This window comes from Chiloscyllium plagiosum, chromosome 23, assembly GCF_004010195.1.
Source record: "Chiloscyllium plagiosum isolate BGI_BamShark_2017 chromosome 23, ASM401019v2, whole genome shotgun sequence".
Lineage (NCBI taxonomy): Eukaryota > Metazoa > Chordata > Chondrichthyes > Orectolobiformes > Hemiscylliidae > Chiloscyllium > Chiloscyllium plagiosum.
The window spans coordinates 35,647,869-35,666,661 of record NC_057732.1 but is presented as its reverse complement, the minus strand read 5'-3'; positions in this window follow the sequence as shown (position 1 = coordinate 35,666,661).

Sequence of the window (18,793 nt, the reverse complement as noted above, 5' to 3'; positions counted from 1 at the left end):
ATGTCCTCATTCTGTTGTCTTTCCCTTAGGCATCTGTTGATGACATTGCGGGGTATCCGTTTTTGGCGAATACATTGTAGAGGTGTTCTTCTTCCTCTTTTTGCAGTTCTGTTGTACTGCAGTGTGTTGTGGCCCTTTTGAATAGTGTCTTGATGCAACTTCTTTTGTGTGTGTGTTGGGGTGGTTGCTTTCGTAGTTCAGGACTTGGTCTGTGTGTGTGGCTTTCCTGTTTTCCTTTGTGGTGAATTGAAGTGTTGGAGAGGAAGTGTTGGGTATTCTAAAAGGCATTAAGGTGGACAAGTCCTCAGGACATGGTGGGATCTATCCCAGGTTATTGAGGGAAGCCAGAGAAGAAATAGTTGGGGCTTTAATAGATATCTTTGCAGCATCCTTGAAAACTGGGGAGGTCCCAGAGGACTGGAGAATTGTTAATGTTGCCCCCTTGTTTAAGAAGGGTTGCAGGGATAATCCAGGTAATTACAGACCTGTGAGCCTGATGTCACTGGTAGGGAAGCTACTGGAGAAAATACTAAGGGATAGGATATAAACCCATTTGGAAGGAAATGGGCTTATCAGTGATAGACAGCATGGTTTTGTGCAGGGAAGGTCACGTTTTACAAACCTAAAAAAATTCTTTGAAGGGGTGACAAAGTTGATTGATGTGGGAAGGGATGTCATATACAAGGACTTTAGTAAGGCGTTTGATGAGGTTCCCCAGTGTAGGCTGATGAAGAAGGTGGAGTCGCATGGGGTCCAGGGCATTCTAGGTGGATGGATAGAGAACTGGTTGGGCAACTGAAGACAGAGTAGTAGTGGAAGGAAGTTTCTCAAATGGAGACCTGTGACCAGTGGTGTCTTTGCTGGGATCACTGTTGTTTATGATATACATAAACGATTTGGAGGTAGGTGTAAGTTGCCTCATTAGCAAGTTTGCAGACGACAATAAGATTGGTGGAGTAGCAGATAGTGAAGGGGACTGTCAGAGAATACAGCAGAATTTAGATAGATTGGAGAGTTGGGCAGAGAAATGGCAGATGGAGTTCAATCTGGACAAATGTGAGGTGATGCATTTTGGAATATGTAATTCCCTGGCCAAATGCCAGGAGCCATACAGGGCAACTCTGGACTAACTGTGCTTGTCCAGATGCACAACGGGCTTTTAAAGATGGTGCACGCACAAGACGGTGAATCCTGGAATTTACACTGAGTGCTGAGTTGTTCTGGGAATGGCATGTGGTAGGATTGGCTGGAATCAAACAGGAAGGACACCGCAGTGACAGGGTAGATGAGGTGAGTTACATAGGATATGATGAGAAGCTCACTTGGCCTCACAGTGGAAATCCTTCCTACGTACTCGATGCAACTCGGATTCAGCCAAAAGAGAAAGATCCAGCCCAGAGATAATATTTCCATCAAGGAGAAGATTCAAACCTGGGGTCATCAATATAAGATAGTCAACGAGAGATTAATTTATTTAGGACAACGGACAAGAATTTCACTTGAATCAGTTAACAACAGCTTAATTATCTTGCACCTTTGACTAAAACCCCTTTGTGCCAATTAGTATCAAACACAGAGTGACCACACACCGGGGAATCACTTGTATTTGTACTGCCAGGAATTTTAATGTACCAATCTTCTCAACAACGAGGAGTTAAATTCCCTTTATTATTAGATGGATGGAGCAAATCATTCTCTTTTCAAGTGCTTTTTAATTGAAAGGGACTGTAATACATTAAATAAGCTGACAGGAACTGCAGTGATTGTGATATTCAACTTGCTCTGATTAATCTATTTTGTTAGCTGAGCCATTGCAACATGTACTTCAGAGCTGCTGTTAAACTGATCCAGTCTGACCTTTGTTTATTTGGTCACAGTTTATTGACCAGTTATACAACGGGCCAATTAGAGACACACTGAGATCAAGCTGTAAATGGAGGCAAAACTAGCAGAATGTTTATTGTCAGCAAATGAGCACAAAGAATTGGCTGAGGTTAATAAAGGTTTCTTCAGATATTGATGGAGTCAGCGAAAGCTGGTGGGAGGAAGGGAGTGGGAGAGGGAAACAGCTGGAGGCTGAGAGGTGGAGCAGCAAATGCAGACAGCAAGTGAGGGAAGAAGGGCTTATGCCCAAAACGTCGATTCTCCTGCTCCTTTGATGCTGTCTGACCGGCTGCGCTTTTCCAGCAACACATTTTTCAGCAAGTGAGGGAAGGTCAAGGCAGGGTGGAATTTAGGGAAAACCTGTGTCAGAAAGATTAGGGGAGGGTGAGGTGAAAAAATGGTCTGAAGGAATGAGATGGAGGGTGGCAGAGATTATATATCACACACGACATGTTACTTCAGCAGTTTAGAAGGTAACATAAATGAGGAGGCAATTAGGAGTGGTGGTATCTGGGACTTCACTGAAGAACAAAATAGCTTCTGTTCCTACTTACATCCTTTCTTGCCCTGAAGGAATGGAAATTACAAGTACTAGATGTCATCTGGTACCTCACCTCAGTGAGCCAGGGAAGAAAGTATTGACAGGCTGTTCCATGGATGGAACAGAGATGTTCGCCTGACTCAACACTCACAAATATCCAGGGAACAGAAGACTTAGTTGAGTTCACTGCAATGTGATCCAAGGCATTGAGTCCAATTGTAGCAGCTTTGATCAGGCTTGGGTTGACACTGGCTAACATAACAGTCAAACCTGGCATTTATCTGGCTTGAATAGCCCAATTCACTCTATCTTCACTCGGTGGGCAGTTGAAGGAAATGATCAGATTCCAAATTATAACAGATTCAGAGTCTGCACTGTGTAGTTAATGTTCATCACACAAAGAGGTTAGATTAGATTAGATTACTTACAGTGTGGAAACAGGCCCTTCGGCCCAACAAGTCCACACCGACCCCAAATTATAACAGATTCAGAGTCTGCACTGTGTAGTTAATGTTCATCACACAAAGAGATGGAACCATTCTCATTAAAAATGTTGGAAAATAAGTGACAATGACACATTAAAATAATGAAAGAGATGTCAGCATGGATGCAGTGACCATTACATACAAAACTAGAATGAGGGGAGAGGCTAAAAGATAGAATAATGAACAGAGAAGTGAAATCAGCAGTGAAAAACTGCAAAAGGCTGAATTAAAGGAGGAAGCTAACCTAACTTAGCAGAGAAATCATCCCCAATTGCTTTGAGGTGCAGTCACAGAACTCAGCTTAAACATAAAAACAGAACTAGGTCATCCCATTCAGGCCCTCAAACCATCGAATCAAATCATGGCTGATTGGAATTTCAATTCTATTTCCCCTCTTTTGTTCCATTTGCTTTAGCCAACAAAAACAATTGATTTCAGAATTGAAAATATCAGTTGTCCCACAGCATGTCGTGACACTGAGGCAATTGAGGCATTGTCAGCGGCATGTAAAAGGCTTTCCTGACATCATTCCTAAATGTCCCAATTTTAATTTTAAAACTGGATCCTGATTTTCTGGCTCCCTGTATCACAGAGAATAGTCTTTTTGTGAGAATCCTATCAAAGTGTCTGTCATTTACAACAATTCATTTAGTTTATCTTTAAACTTCTAACCTCAAGAGAATATATCAGATTCAAACGGATGGTGTGTCTATCTGGTGAATATGTCTTTCATGAGGTGAAGTGCTCAGAACAATAGTATATCAGCTGGGAATTAACAAATTCTGAATGAAATTAAAACATCTGAAATGAAGGTTAACATTCCATTTAGTCTTTAATACCTTGAACTGTGTGCAATCTTATTTTGGTAACAGACTCCTGCACACAACTTTTATCAAATGCCTCTGGAAGTCCATTTTGGTAACATCTGTTAATATTCTCATGTCCAACATGGAAGATTGGGGATAATAAATGAGAGACAGCATTTGGCTTGAGAAATACATCCTAGAAAGGACACACAGTTCACAATGACCAAGGACTCCCTGCTCTTTTTGGAATTGTGTTACTTTTATTATCTACCTGAGAGAGCAGATGGGCTCTAGTTTAACATGCTGCCAAAAGGAAGAAACCTCCAAAAATGCACATTCCCTCCTTACTGGACTATAGTACCAATGGTCAAGTCTTAGTTGGGGTTGAGCCCAGGTGGGATGAGAAATAAGAATGCCATCTACTAAGCCATGCTAACATATAAAGGACAGTGGGATGTGGTTTGGATTGGTTCAGTGAAAAAGAGGCAGATGGGCCAAATGGCTCACCTCAGGACTATACATTTCAGTGGCCATAACCAATGTGAAATAAGGTTTGAAAGGCTGTGCTTTTAAACAAATTAAAAGAGACCACGTATTCAGTCATGTTAACATAACACGTTATTTGGATATTGGTGATCTCTACTTGCCCTGGAAGTCAACACAGAACAGATGGTACATCTCTAGTCTGTTTGGCTTGTGCAACTACAGCTCTCAAATCAGCAAAATAAGATTATATCAGCATAGCCAATTGTGTGGTCCAGTAGCTGTTTAATTTAGTCTATTCAGAAGGGTTTAGATACCTCACAGTAAAGAAACCATTTAGATTAGTTTGATGTGAACTCAAGAGGAAGTGAAGCATGCCACACAATTACCATGATGAATGACATCATCATGATCATACTAGAAAACTCTTTAGCAACATGCCTCACTGTTCCTCTAATTATCCCCTAATCACCAGCTAATGAATATGGGTGTAGAAGTAACTAAATAACCAGCTAGGCTATCGATTCCAATTAGAGAAACACCCAGGTCATGATAGTTCAGACGAGACTGCTTGGTGAAAGATAGAGTGTAGGAGATGCCCTGCCATATCCTCAAAATATCTCACAATGCTTTATACAATGAATTAGAACTGTAAAGTCATTGAGTCATACAGTGCAGAAACAAACCCTTAGGTCCACCTCGTCCAACTCGTTCGCACTGGCCATACAACCCAATCTGACCTGACTGATTGGAATTTGCCAGTATTTAGCCCACATCTGCCGAAACACTCCCAATTCATACGGCCTTCCAGATCCCTTTTAAATGTTGTAATTGTACCCACCTCCACCACATCCTCTGGCAGCTTGTTCCATACACACACCACTCTCTGCATGGAAACATTATCCCTCAAGTTCTTTTTTAAATGTTTCCCCTCTCATCTTAAATCTAGGTTTTCCAGCCTTGGACTCCCCCATCCCATGTCCCCCATGGTTTTACAGACCTCTATAAGGTCCCACAATCCAAAGATGTGCAGGTTAGGTGAATTGGCCATGCTAAACTGCCCCTAGTATTCAGGGATGTGTAGGTTAGGTCCATTAGTCAGGGGTAAATGTAAAGTAATAGGGGAGGGGGAAATGGGTCTTGGTAAGTTACTCGTCAGAGCGTCGATGTGGACTTGTTGGACCAAATGGCCTGTTTCCATACTGTAGGGGATTCTATGATTCTATCAATGTCACCCCTCAACCTCCAATGCTCCAGGGAAAAACATCTCAATCTATTCAGCCTCTCTCTCTCGAGAACTCAAATACTCCAGTCCCGGGAACATCCTTGTAAACCTTTTCTGCACCCTCTCAAGTTTAACAACATCTTCCCTATAAAAGGATGACCAAACTTGTATGCAGTATTCTAAAATGGCTCACTAATCTCCTGTACAGCCACAAGCACCCCTCGGTCTCTTTGTTCAGCAACACTCTGTGGGTCCTACCATGAGCTATTTAAGTCCTGCCCTGGGTTAATTATTTAATTCGTTCTTAGGTTCTGGGAATCATTATCAAGGTTAACACGTATTACTTATCCCTGGTTGCACAAGATTTGTAATTTTCATTCTCCAGGTATCCAGGAATATGACAACGTCACCATCATACCATACTTGAATTAGATTAGATTACTTTTTGAATTAGATTACTTACAGTGTGGAAACAGGCCCTTCAGCCCAACAAGTCCACACCGACCTGCCGAAGCGCAACCCACCCATACCCCTACATTTACCCCTTACCTAACACTACGGGCAATTTTGCATGGCCAATTCACCTGATCTGCACATCTTTGGACTGTGGGAGGAAACCGGAGCACCCGGAGGAAACCCACGCAGACACGGGGAGAACATGCAAACTCCACACAGTCAGTCGCCTGAGGCGGGAATTGAACCCGGGTCTCTGGAGCTGTGAGGCAGCAGTGCTAACCACTGTGCCACCGTGCCGCCCACAGTGCATACTCTTAGAATGCACTGTGACTAATGGCCAGTTCCTTGTTTTGATGGATTTGTTTGATTGAGTAATGTTAATCAGGTCTGTAGAGTGATGAAATTAATACCAGAAGACGTACAAGTATGATATATAATGCTGATGATTTCAGGGACAGTTGATTAATGGATAGACTGGAAAAGAACAAAGCTCCAACCTTGTCTTGAGAGAATATGTTCACAGGTCATGCTGGAAGTAAAGAGTTCTTGCAGAAAGTTCAATGGACTCCAAAGTTAGAATCTAAAAAATATAATAAAACATGTGATCAGTGCTGATGGCAGTGCAAAAAGCTTAAATTCAGTAACTGAAATGAAATTTGTGGTCAAGAACAAACCTTTATTTCCAAAAGCTCATCAGGTTGTTGGGGGACATTGCAGATGCAGCAGAAGGCTGGAGAACACACCCCTTAGACCAGACAATGATAAACCTGGTTTTAACTGAGCTGCTTTGTCAGATAACACAGTAAGACTTGCTTCTGTAACAAGCTTCGGCCAAGATGGTGGCAGGGTTGGAGCAGCGCTGTGATTATGCTCCTGGCCTGGGGCTTGGCCACTTGCATCTGCTTTCTTTATTTCTCCATTTCCCCTTTTGCTTTTCTCTTCCAGTCTATCCAGTATCAGCTGCAAACGTAGCCAGAATGCCCTCAGTTCCTTCATCTATATCATTAATATATAAAGTGAAAAGTTGTGGTCCCAACACTGAGCTTTGCGGAACACCACTTGTCACTGGCTGCCATCCTGACCCTTTTCTCCCCACTCTCTGCCTGACAGCCAAGCTCTATCCATGCTAGCATCTTGCCTCTAACACCATGGGCCCTTATCTTACTCAGTAGGCTCCTGTACGGCACCTTGTCAAAGGCCTTCTTGAAGTCCAGGTAGATAACATCCATTGACTCTCCTTGGTCTAACCTGCTCATTACTTCCTCAAAGTATTCTAGCAGATTTGTCAGGCATGACCTCCCCTTGATGAAACCATGCTGACTTTGCCCAATTTACCATATACTTCCAAGTATTCAGAAATCTCATTCTTCACAATGGATTCCAGGATCTGACCCACGACCGAGGTTAGACTAATTGGTCTGTAATTTTCCGTCTTTTGCCTTACTCCCTCTTTAAACAGCAGTGTTACATTAGCAATTTTCTAGTCCTTTGGGACCCTCCCTGATTCTAGCAATTCCTGAAAGATCCCCACTAACACCCCCACTATCTCTTCAGCTATCTCCCTTCGAACTCTAAGGGTGTAGTCCATCTGGTCCAGGTGATTTATCCACCTTCAGGCCATTCAGTCTTTCTAGCACCTTCTCCTTGGGGACCGACAGCATAATCAGCTCTGCCCCTCACTCTCTTGAATTTTTTTTGGATATTACTCATGTTTTCCACGAGGAAGAATGACGAAGTAATTATTCAGTTCCTCAGTCATTTCCTTGTTCCCCACTACTATCTCTCCAGCATCATTTTTCAGCAGCCCAAAGTTCACTTTTGCCTCTCTTTTGCCCTTTATATATGCAAAGAAACTCTTATATTAATGGCTGGCTTACCCTCATATTTAATCTTCCCTCTCCTTATTTCTTTTTTTGTTGCCCTCTGTGTGTATGGAATGAGCTGCCAGAGGAAGTGGTGGAGGCTGGTATGATTGCAACATTTAAGTGGCATTTGGATGGGTACATGAATAGGAAGGGTTTGGAGGGATATTATGGGCTGAGTGCTGGCAGGTGGGACTAGATTGGGTTGGGATATCTGGTCGGCATGGACGGGTTGGACCGAAGGGTCTGTTTCCATGCTGTACATCTCTATGACTCTATGACTCTATGTTGGTCTTGTTGGTAGCTTCCCAATTCTCTGGTTTCGCACTGCCCTTCACCACATTACATACTTTCTCTTTTGTTTTAGCTATCCCTGACTTCCCTCGTCAGCCACAGTTGCCTCATCCTCCCTGTACTACACTTCCTTTTCCTCGAGATGAATCTCTGCTGTGTCTCCTGAATTACTCCCAGAAGCTCTTAGCCATTGCTGTCCCATTGTCTTTCCTGCTAGGGTCCTCTCCCGGATGTTTGTTTAATAAATACAATTGTTTAAAACTTCATTCAGCATCGCAGTAAGAATTTTACTCCAAAAGTACTTCCATCCTGCTTACCTCTAGAGCCTGAAGTCAACCACCTTTTTAGCAATCAGGATTTGGATTTATCGCTTTGTAACTTTGGTAAGACTGCTTCTGATCTTTGTGAGTTTCTTACTACTTTTTATCTGGTACTGGCTGCTTCAAGTTTCTAAAGAATTATTGTTGCTAACGTTTCTCTAGCTCTGTGCTGCTGGATGTTCAGGAGCTGACTCGATCTGTGCTCCTTTTTAAAAGCTACTGAATTCTTAACTAGGCACTTTTGTTTTAGTTGAATGTTTTTCCTTGGTGTCAATTCTTTAGATAGCAGTCTGCATCTCTGCCCCCATGGTATAAGGGATGTCTATGGCTGGTACCTGGTTCTACTAAAATTGTTTTTAACGTAGATTTTCTCACCAACCATCATTGTTATACTAGTCTATGGGATTTTTGTTGTATTAAGTGGTGAGGGATTAACCACTAATAAGTCTTTGGCAGATGGTTAGCTCAGTTGGAGATATGGCAGGTTTATGATGCACAATGAAACCATGGGCTTGCTTCCTGTAATGACTGAGGTCCCATGAAAGTCTGACTTTCTCAACTTCACCCCTCATCTGAGGTGTGGTGACCCACAGGTTAAACTCACCACCAGTCACTGTCTCCAAAGAGAGAGCTGGCCTATGGTCCATTGGGGCTATGGTGACTTTACTTTACTTTTTACATCGGCTTCAGATTAGTTAGCAATACTAACACCAGGTCAGAGATGCTATCTCGAGGAGATGCTAAGTCGGTCTGTGCTACATGACTGTCGAATTGACCTACTGCTCACAAAACAATTAGAATAACTGACTAACTACCCCCAGAAACAGGGACCAGAACAATTCCGAAACTTCCAAGGTACCCATTGCAGACCTTATACAACAGAGAATGACTTATTAGCAAGATAGGCCATTGACAAGAATACAGCATTGTATTGCTGATCATGATAATGTTTAGAGAAATGTGCTTATTAAGCAGATGTAAATGAAATAGAATAAAAATCCAAGTCATAGAGCTGTACAGCACAGGAACAGATTCGATTCAATTCCCTACAGTGTGGAAACAGGTCCTTCAGCCCAACAAGTCCACACCGACCCTCCAAAGAGCAACCCACCCATTCCCCTACATTTACCCATGACTAATCCACCTAACACTACAGGCAATTTAGCATGACCAATTCACCTGACCTGCACATCTTTTGGACTGTGGGAGGAAACCGGAGCAAACCCACGCAGACACGGGGAGAATGTCTGAGGCGGGAACCGAACCCAGGTCCCTGGCACTGTGAGGCAGCTTGCTAACCACTGAGCCACCGTGCTGCCCAGATTCTTCAGTCTAACTCATCCATGCTGACCAGATATCCCTAAACTAATCTAGTCCCATTTGCCAGCACTTGGCCCATATCCCTCCAAATCCTTCTTAATCATGTATCCCTCCAGATGCCTTTTAAATGTTCAGCTTCCACCACTTCCTCTGGCAGCTCATTCCAGACACACACCACCCTCTGCATGAAAATGTTGCTCATTAGGTTCCTTTAAATTTTTTCCCACTCACCTTAAATCCAAGCCCCCTAGTTTTGGAGTCCCGTATGCGAGGGAAAAGATCTTGGCTATTCACCCTATCCATGCCCCTCATGATCTTATAAGTCTCTATAAGGTCACCCCTCAGCCTTCAACGTTCCAGGGAAAAAGCCTCTCCCTACAGTTCAAACCCGCCAGCCCTGGCAACATCCTTGTAAGTCTTTTCTGAACCCTTTCAAGTTTCACAACATCTTTCCTACAGCAGGGAGACCAGAATTGTATGCAGTATTCTAAAAGGGGACTAATTAATGTCCTGTACAGCTGCAAATAATGAACTCCCAACTTCTATACTCCATGCACGGACCTATAAAGGTAAGTGTATTAAATGTCTTCTTCACCACCCTGTCTATCTGCAACTCCACTTCCAAAGCACTATGGACGCAAGTAGTCGTTCATAAATGTCCTTCATTGGCTGGCACAGAATTGCCTACATAAAAGATTGAAAGCTGAATTAATTTATTAACAAATTGGAGTCAGACAATCAGATGAGGCCTTGTTAGAACTTTCATAAGCTTGAAAGGATTTAATGTTGCATGGAGACAGTGGAACAGGTTGGTCTTTCGAGGGGATGGTGGTGCACCAAGGAGAGTACTGAGTGAGGTGATTCAGTTTATAGCCCACAAGAGAGAGAATACACTAAAAACCTCAGACCAAAACATGCAGAAAGCTGCACCAAGTGCCATGTCGAAGCCTCACCAAATGGAAGGGAATGAAGCCATATAGTCAGGTAGACTGCTCAGTAGAGGGCGTACATTGTCAAATGGTGAAAATTTGAGTCATTTTAAAACAGCAATATGTTTATAATATAGTCAAAGCTGAAACAAAAGGCGTAACCTTCGAATTATGATGCATTCAAGAGATGGAGACTTCATAAAACCAGAAAATCAAATTTTGAGAGAAATCAACAACTTTAAAGATAAATACCGGAAACTCAAACATAGTAAATTGACACCCAACAGTGGAGCACATGCTTCAGCTTGAGAGAATCAGCTCAAATGGCTTAAATTGCAGTCATCCCAATAAACTCACAAGATCCTGGAGGAACATCATTGAGAGTAATAATGAAGGTGTGTTTAAAACTGAACCTAATTCAATAAAAACCTATCATAAAAAAACCCATTTGTTTCACTGATATCCTTTCTGGAAGGAAATCTGAAATCGTTACATGGTGTAACCTAAATATAACTTCCTACCCACAGAAATGTCACACTATGCCAGTCCTTTGAACAGTACAGACATCTCACTGTCATAGACAACATGCTAGGCTCTGATGAGTGATTAACTTTGTCACTTGAACATTACACAGTGTTGTGCAAGATTGCATCGATCAGTGTGGTGGCTAAGAATTTCTCAATCAATACAAGAAATAAGTGTTCCTTGTGTTCTGAACAGCAAAGAGAAGAATTGTTATTATCATCATCTTTTCCATTAGGCCCTCGGGAATGCTTGGCAATGGGTCTATTCAAGTTTAAAGGCACATCTTTGTCAGTGTCATAGACTATTGCTCAAGGTGTTTTGACATTAACCATCGACGCAAAATCAAGGCAGAGTCGGTGAGAGAATTACCCAAGAAAGTGTATTCAATGCTTGGCATTCTGGACTCTATGGTGATCCACAGTTAGCAAATAAACAGTTCAAAATATTTACACATTTCATTCATGTTGTGAGGTCATTCCTCTATTCTCCAGCAAAGAGCAAAGCTGAGAGTAGAAAGTATGCACTAGAAGCTTCACTAAAAAAGAATGAAGATTTAAATTTTGCAGACCACCACCACAGACTGTCAGAGTTATTGATGGTTAGGAGATTGAATGCACAACTTGCATTTCTATCTCAGAAGCCTACATCATTGAGAATGACCATAACAGATTGAAAAAAAAAACATAAGGAGGAGCAAAGAAGCCACGAAGTGCAAAATATATGTACAAGCCAAGAGCACATAAGCTACAAAAGCTGTAGCCCAGGAGACAATACGGACAAGAGATGAACACAGAGCAGGAATAATATAGGCCGAGAACATATAGGATTTAAACAGATCATGGGATGAGAAAGAGAAATCATATTCATTGATGTCATTGACAAGAAACTATTAGAAATGTAGAATTAATTTGCCGAGGAAGAGAAACAAGACATTCAGGAGAAGAACACACATACTAAAAGAAGATCCCTTTGTAATCATAGATAACTTTCTTCACTGTCCACTGTACCCCCAATTTTGGAGTCATTTGCAAACTTGCTAACCACGCCATAACACTGACAGGGTAGTTAGTGTATGGGATCGTCAGAGCCTGTCTGTTCCAGGCCGGCGGCATCGTTTGCGATTTGTACTTTTCTTCTTTTTCTTCTTCCTTTTTTCTTCACCTTCGAGGCTGGAGAGGTATTGGTTGGATGGTGGCTGCAGCATCAACAGCATGGATTAGGACTCCTGGTAGTGGTAGACCCGGAGCTCGGACTCCTGCCAGTGGTAGGCCCGGAGCGCGGACTCCTGGCAGTGGTAGGCCCGGAGCTCGGACGCCTGGCAGTGGTAGGCCCAGAGCCCGGACTCATGGCAGTGGTAGGCCCGGAACCCGGACTCCTGGCAATGGTAGGCCCGGAGCCCGGACTCATGGCAGTGGTAGGCCCAGAGCCCGGACTCCTGGCAGTGGTAGGCCCAGAGCTCGGACTCCTGGCAGTGGTAGGCCCGGAACCCGGACTCCTGGCAATGGTAGGCCCGGAGCCCGGACTCCTGGCAGTGGTAGGCCCAGAGCTCGGACTCCTGGAAGTGGTAGGCCCGGAGCCTGGACTCCTGGCAGTGGTAGAACCAGAGCTCAGATTCCTGGCAGTGGTAGGCCCGGAACCCAGACTCCTGGCAGTGGTAGGCCCAGAGCTCGGACTCCTGGCAGCAATAGGCCTGGAGGCTCAGACTCCTGGAGGCAGTAAGCCCAGAGCCTGGACTCTTGGTAGAGGCAATAGGTCCAGACCCTGGACTTCTGCTGATGGTGGGCTTGGAGCTTGGATTCCTAGCAGTGTCAGTGAGGTGGTGGCAACAACAGAGTCAGGGTCTTCTGGGGCACTGGCATCGTTATTGCTGTTTTCAGCTTGGAACTCTTTGAGGACCGGAACACCCTCCAGCCACCTTGCAGAAGCCTTGGAGCCATGCTTGAGACCCCAATTTGAATTGAAGATGAACTTTTATTTCAGTAATTTCTTTTTATTTTTATTGTAACTCAAATTGGTGTCAGATTGTGGCAACAAAACATTTTTCCTGTATCTTCAAGATATATGTGACAATCAGTCATTCATTCAAATTCTCACCCAAACCATTCCTTTAAATGACAAACAACAATGGACCCAGTTATGATTGCTGTGGAACACCTCTGGTCACAGGTCTCCAATCTGAAAAACAATCCTGCACCACCACCATCCTCAGTCTCCCACTGTCAAGTCAATTTTGTACCCAGTTAGTAAGCTCTCCCTGACTCCCATGTGGTCTAATTTTACTAACCAGTCTACCATGTGGAACCTTGTCAAAGGCTTTTCTAAAGTCCATGTAGACAATATCTACTGCTCTGTCCTCGTCTATCTTGTTGGTCACATCCTCAAATAACTCAATTAAGTTTGTCAGACATAATTTCCCACACACAAAGCCGAGCCGACTATCCCTAATCAGTCCTTGCCTCTCCAAATGCATGTAACTCCTATCTCTCAGAATCCTCTCCAACAACTTACCCAATACTGATGTCAGACTCACTGGTCTATAGTTCCCAGGCTTCTCCTTAGGGCCTTTCTTAAATAAAGGCAGAACATTAGCCACTCTCTAGTCCTCCAGCACCTCAGCTGTGGCTATAGATGATATAAATATCTTTGCTAGAGTCCACGCAATTTCTTCCCTTCCCACAACATCTTGGGATGTACTGGATCAGATGCCTGAGACTTATTCAGCTATATATTTTTTAAGACATCAAGCACCTGCTCTTCTGTAAATTGGACTCTTTTTAAGATATCAATATTTATTTCCCCAAGTTCCTTAGCTTTCACATCTTTTTGCACAGTAAATACTGAAGCGAAATGTTCAATTAGCATCGCTCTTATCTCCTATGGTACCACACATAGATGACTTTGCTGCTGTCTAAGGGGCACTATTCTCTCCTTATTTGATCTTTTTGCTCTTAAGGTACTTGTAGAATCTCTTTGGATTACCCTTAACCTTATCAACCAATGCTATCTCATATCGCCTTTTTGCCCTCCCGATTTCCCACTTAAGAATGCCCCTACGTCTCTTATACTGTTCAAGAGATTCACTAAGGTGTCTATCCTTAAAATGTGCCTCTTTCATACTCTTGACTATAGCCTCAATATTTTTATTCATCCATTGTTCCATACTACTACCAGCCTTACCCTTCACTCTAACAGGGACATATTTGCTCTGAACTCTTGTTATCTCACTTTTAATTTATACTCAGTTATGTTCAGCATTATGACAACAATTGTAATGTTGCTACAGGGTCCTGAAGCCTTTACATGTGACACAGATGTAAGAATTAACCACTTAGGTGATGTGTAACAAGATCACTGGCTAGAATGTTGAGGAGGTGATTTCCCAGTGGTATTATCACTAGTCTATTAATCCAGAAAGTCAGCTAATATTCTGGGAACCTGGGTTCAAATCCCACCATGGCAGATGGTGGAATTCTATAATAATCTGAAATTAAAAATCTATTGATGACCATGAGATGATTTTCAGAAAACAAACCATCTGGTTCAGTAATGTCCTTTAGGGAAGGCAATCTGCCATCCTTGCCTGGTCTGACCTACATGTCACTCCAGAGCCACAGCAATGTGGTTGACCCTCAACTGCCCTCTGAATTGGCCCAGTAGTCTACTCAGTTCAAAGGCAACTAGGGACAGGCAATAAATGCAATAAATGCCAGTTAGTGATGCCCAACTCCCATGCCTGAATAAAAACAATCAGGGAAAATTATTACAAGAGGCTGATTATAGTCCAACGTGTTCAGGAGAAGTCAATGTGGCAAAAACTCCATCTGGGGAATAAAGATCAATATTAAGGTTTTGCAGGGAACAGTTTGTGTGGCTGCAGCTGTTTATAGCAATGCATACCAAGCATACGCAATCTATCAGATCTTGTGCAGTCAGTTTAAAGGAGGATTAAGACAAAAGCTGTATTCATACTATTTCTGGTGGCAGTCAGTCAGAAAGCCTGTCAGTCACATCATGCACTCAGTTAGGTTCTCAGAAGTTTTTGTTTTCTGCTGCATATTCAATGTACAAAATGAGGTGTGTCAGGGTCAGTGATTCTACTGGCGAGGAGCTTTGAACCATTTTGTTTGTGTGTGTATGTGTGTGCGTGCGCATACGCATGTGTCTTTTCTAAGAATTGTGTGAACCCAGTCAGAAAAAATATATTTGGTAAAAATGTGTTTAATAAGTTTTTGTACATTTAACTCTTTGCTTCAGTCCTTCAGTATTAATCTCTCACTAATAAGTCTCTTGCTGAAGTTTGCACATCCATATTAAGACCTGAATCAATGGGCAGTACAATCATCAGAACCAAGTAGATTTGGTTAATATTAAAGGCATCCAGTGATAAACCGATCCTTGAAGTTTCAGCATATCTATTCAATTTGTTGTAGTGCCTCAGCATATGAGTTAATAAACATAACTGGTCAGTGTTGGAAACTGGAGATTCCTCAACATTCTGACAGTGTTCTAGGCTGAACCATCAGGAGCTGCTTCAGCACTGACCTTCTGTCCATCAGAAGGTCAGATGTGGATAGATTTACTGATGATAGCACAGCGTTCAACTCCATTCACAATTCTTCAGTTAATGAAGTAGTCATGCCTGAATGCTGCTAAAACTGGACAACATCCAGGCTTGGGATAACTGACAAACAACATAAGCTCCTCACAAGTGTAGGCAATGACCATTGCTGACAAGGGAAGAGTCTGATCACCTTCCCTGAATATTTAAAGAAATAATCAATTCTGCACCCCCCTCATCAATATCCAGGTGCTCATTGTTGATAAGAAACTGAACTGGATCTGCCATGAGCCTGTAAATCAGTCAGAGATTCAACCTTCTGTGACAAGAGGCTCCTGTCCTAATTCCCACGATCCACAAGGCAGGAATTTTCTGAAATATTTTCCAATTGTCTGGATAGGTACATGTACAACACCTGATAAGGTGAAACCGTCCAGAACAAAGTAGTGAGCTAGCTCAACACCCTATCCGGCACCTTCAACATATATTCTCTCCAACACTGATACACTGTAACTGTGGTGCGGTGTGTACCATATACAATGTGCACTGATCCACCTTACTAGCCCATGGTCTTCAACAATTACAATTGGAAACAGAAGCAGGTGATTGGTGTTGCCACTGCAGGAGGGGCCATGAAGCAGCTCTCCTCTTTTCAAACTCTTTGTCACAACAGAGGCTGAAGTTCTTTTATCACAAGCTGTAACTCTCTCAAATTAAAATGTAGTTAATTATCTTTATTTTAAAGATCAAGGAGCCAGTTACAGAGTTTCCTTGAGTTAAAGGAAGACTAAATTATTACCGGCCAACCCCATTATAAAAATGCAGCATTGAGCAAATGACTTTCAGGTCGTTACTTGGTTCCTCCTACGCACATGCAGAGAGAGAGAGAGGGGGGGAGAGGGCAAGAGACAGAGAAAAGAAAGAGCAGACAGAGAGAGGTAATGAGAGAGAGCGACATAGAGAGAACACACATGGATATGAAGGTAAAGGTGAATAATGTTCATTACAAAAGAAGATAATATACACTCGAACCTTTGGATATACTTGAGTTCTAAGGTTTTAACCTGTGACCACTACAGTTTGTTAGTTGGTTTCCTGAATGCAGTCAGCTGTAGAAAATATTGCAATTACCTTTTTAAGCTCTCAGTTCTATGATACTTCTTTGTAGTCAGTGCTACCAAGCGAGACACCTCTTCCTGAGAAAGAGAAAGCAAGAGTTTTTAGCTTATACACAATTATATGTAGCTGTGCCAGGAGCAGCCCATAGAGAATAACATGCGCGGTGTGGTGATGGATAGCAAATATTAGAGGAGGGTGTTCATGCTTTGAAATTGTTAAACTGAATGTTGAGCCCTGAAGACTATGAGGTACCTAGGTAGAAGATGAGGTACAGTTCCTCCAGCTTACATTGAGCTTTGCTGGAGCACTGTGTCAGTGCTGAGACAGAATCGTTGGCATGGGAACATGGTGAACTGCAGAACTAATAAGCAACTGGAAGCTCCAGGTCGATTATACAGATAGAGCGGAGGTAGTCAGCAGAGGCCACATGATCTCTACACCGAGGGGATGAAACTCAGGCTGAGTGATCGATTTGCTTCTTACAATGTTACCTAAAGCCAATGTATGCTGTCCCAACTTATGATGTCCCGGTAGAAAGGCATGTTATGTCGGATCACTACAGTGATGCAGAATCACTTACACATTGAGAGTATGTAGCAGTTGTTTTAGTTTAAGAAAAATGAGTAAGTTAGAGGAGAAAAGGTTCATCCTTGGACATTTCTCACACAAATCTTCAAAATCCCATTGCCACCACGTTATATTCATCCATTTTCATGAAAAATATCAATCTTACAAAGCATATTTGTAAAATAGTAATATGTTCCAAAGATATGCTGCCAATAGTACTGGGGGTGCTGCACAGGCCCATGTGATCTGTCGAACTGCTGTCTCGTTCTGTCCACAATCATTAGATTATACATTACATCCTACTTCGTGGTGGATAGTGAGGGCCAGCAGTTTAGGACTGCTATAGGTACATCACAATGGAGCAAGTGAGGACTGCAAATACTGGAGATCAGAGTCGAGACTGTGGTGCTGGAAAAACACAGCAGGTCAGGCAGCATCCGAGGAGCAGGAAACTCTACGTTTCGGGCAAAAGCCCTTCATCAGGAATCACAACGGAGGCACACAACCTGTTTCTTCTTATTGTTCATTCAGGGGATGTGTTCGTCCCTGGCTGGCCAGCATTTATTACCCACCGCTAGTTGCCCTGGGGAAGGTAGTGGTGAGCTGTCATCTTGAATTGTTGCAGTCCATTTGCTGTGGGTATCCTACAATGCTGTCAGGGAAGAATCCAGCAACAGTATAGGAATAGCAATATAATTCCAAGTCAGTGTGGAAGGAAACCTGGAAATGGTGGCATTCTCATTTTTCTGCTGTCTTGTCCTTCGAGATGATCATGGTCATGGTTTTGGATGATGCTGTCTAAGGAATTTTGGTGAATTTCGGCAGTGCATTTTATAGATGGTACATGCTGCTCTGAAGTGTTGGTGGAAGAAGATGTGTCTGTCTGTGGATGTGGCACCAATCAAGAAGACTGCTTTTTCAAGGTACTTGAATGTTATTGGATTTGCACTCACCCGTGTGTGGATTATTCCATCACATTTCTGACTTGTGCCTTGTAGATCTACTGCATCCATTGCACCCGGTGTGGTCTCCTCTACATCGGGGAGACAGGATGCCTTCATGCGGCGGTTTCAGCGAACATCTCTGGGACACCCGTACCCCTCAACCCCACCGCCCCATGGCTGAACACTTCAACTCCCCCTCCCATCCCATCAAGGACATGCAGCCCCTGGGCCTCCTCCACCGCCAAACTGACACCTGGAGGAGGAACACCTCATATTCAGCCTTGTGACCCTGCAACCACACGGGATAAATGTGGATTTCAACAGCTTCATTTCCCCTCCCCCCACATTATCCCAGACCCAAGCCTCCAACTTTGCACCACCCTCCAGACCTGTCCATCACTCCTCGTCTGACCTATCACCTTCACCCTCACCTTCATCCACCTATCACTTTCCCAGCTACCTTTCACCCCCCACC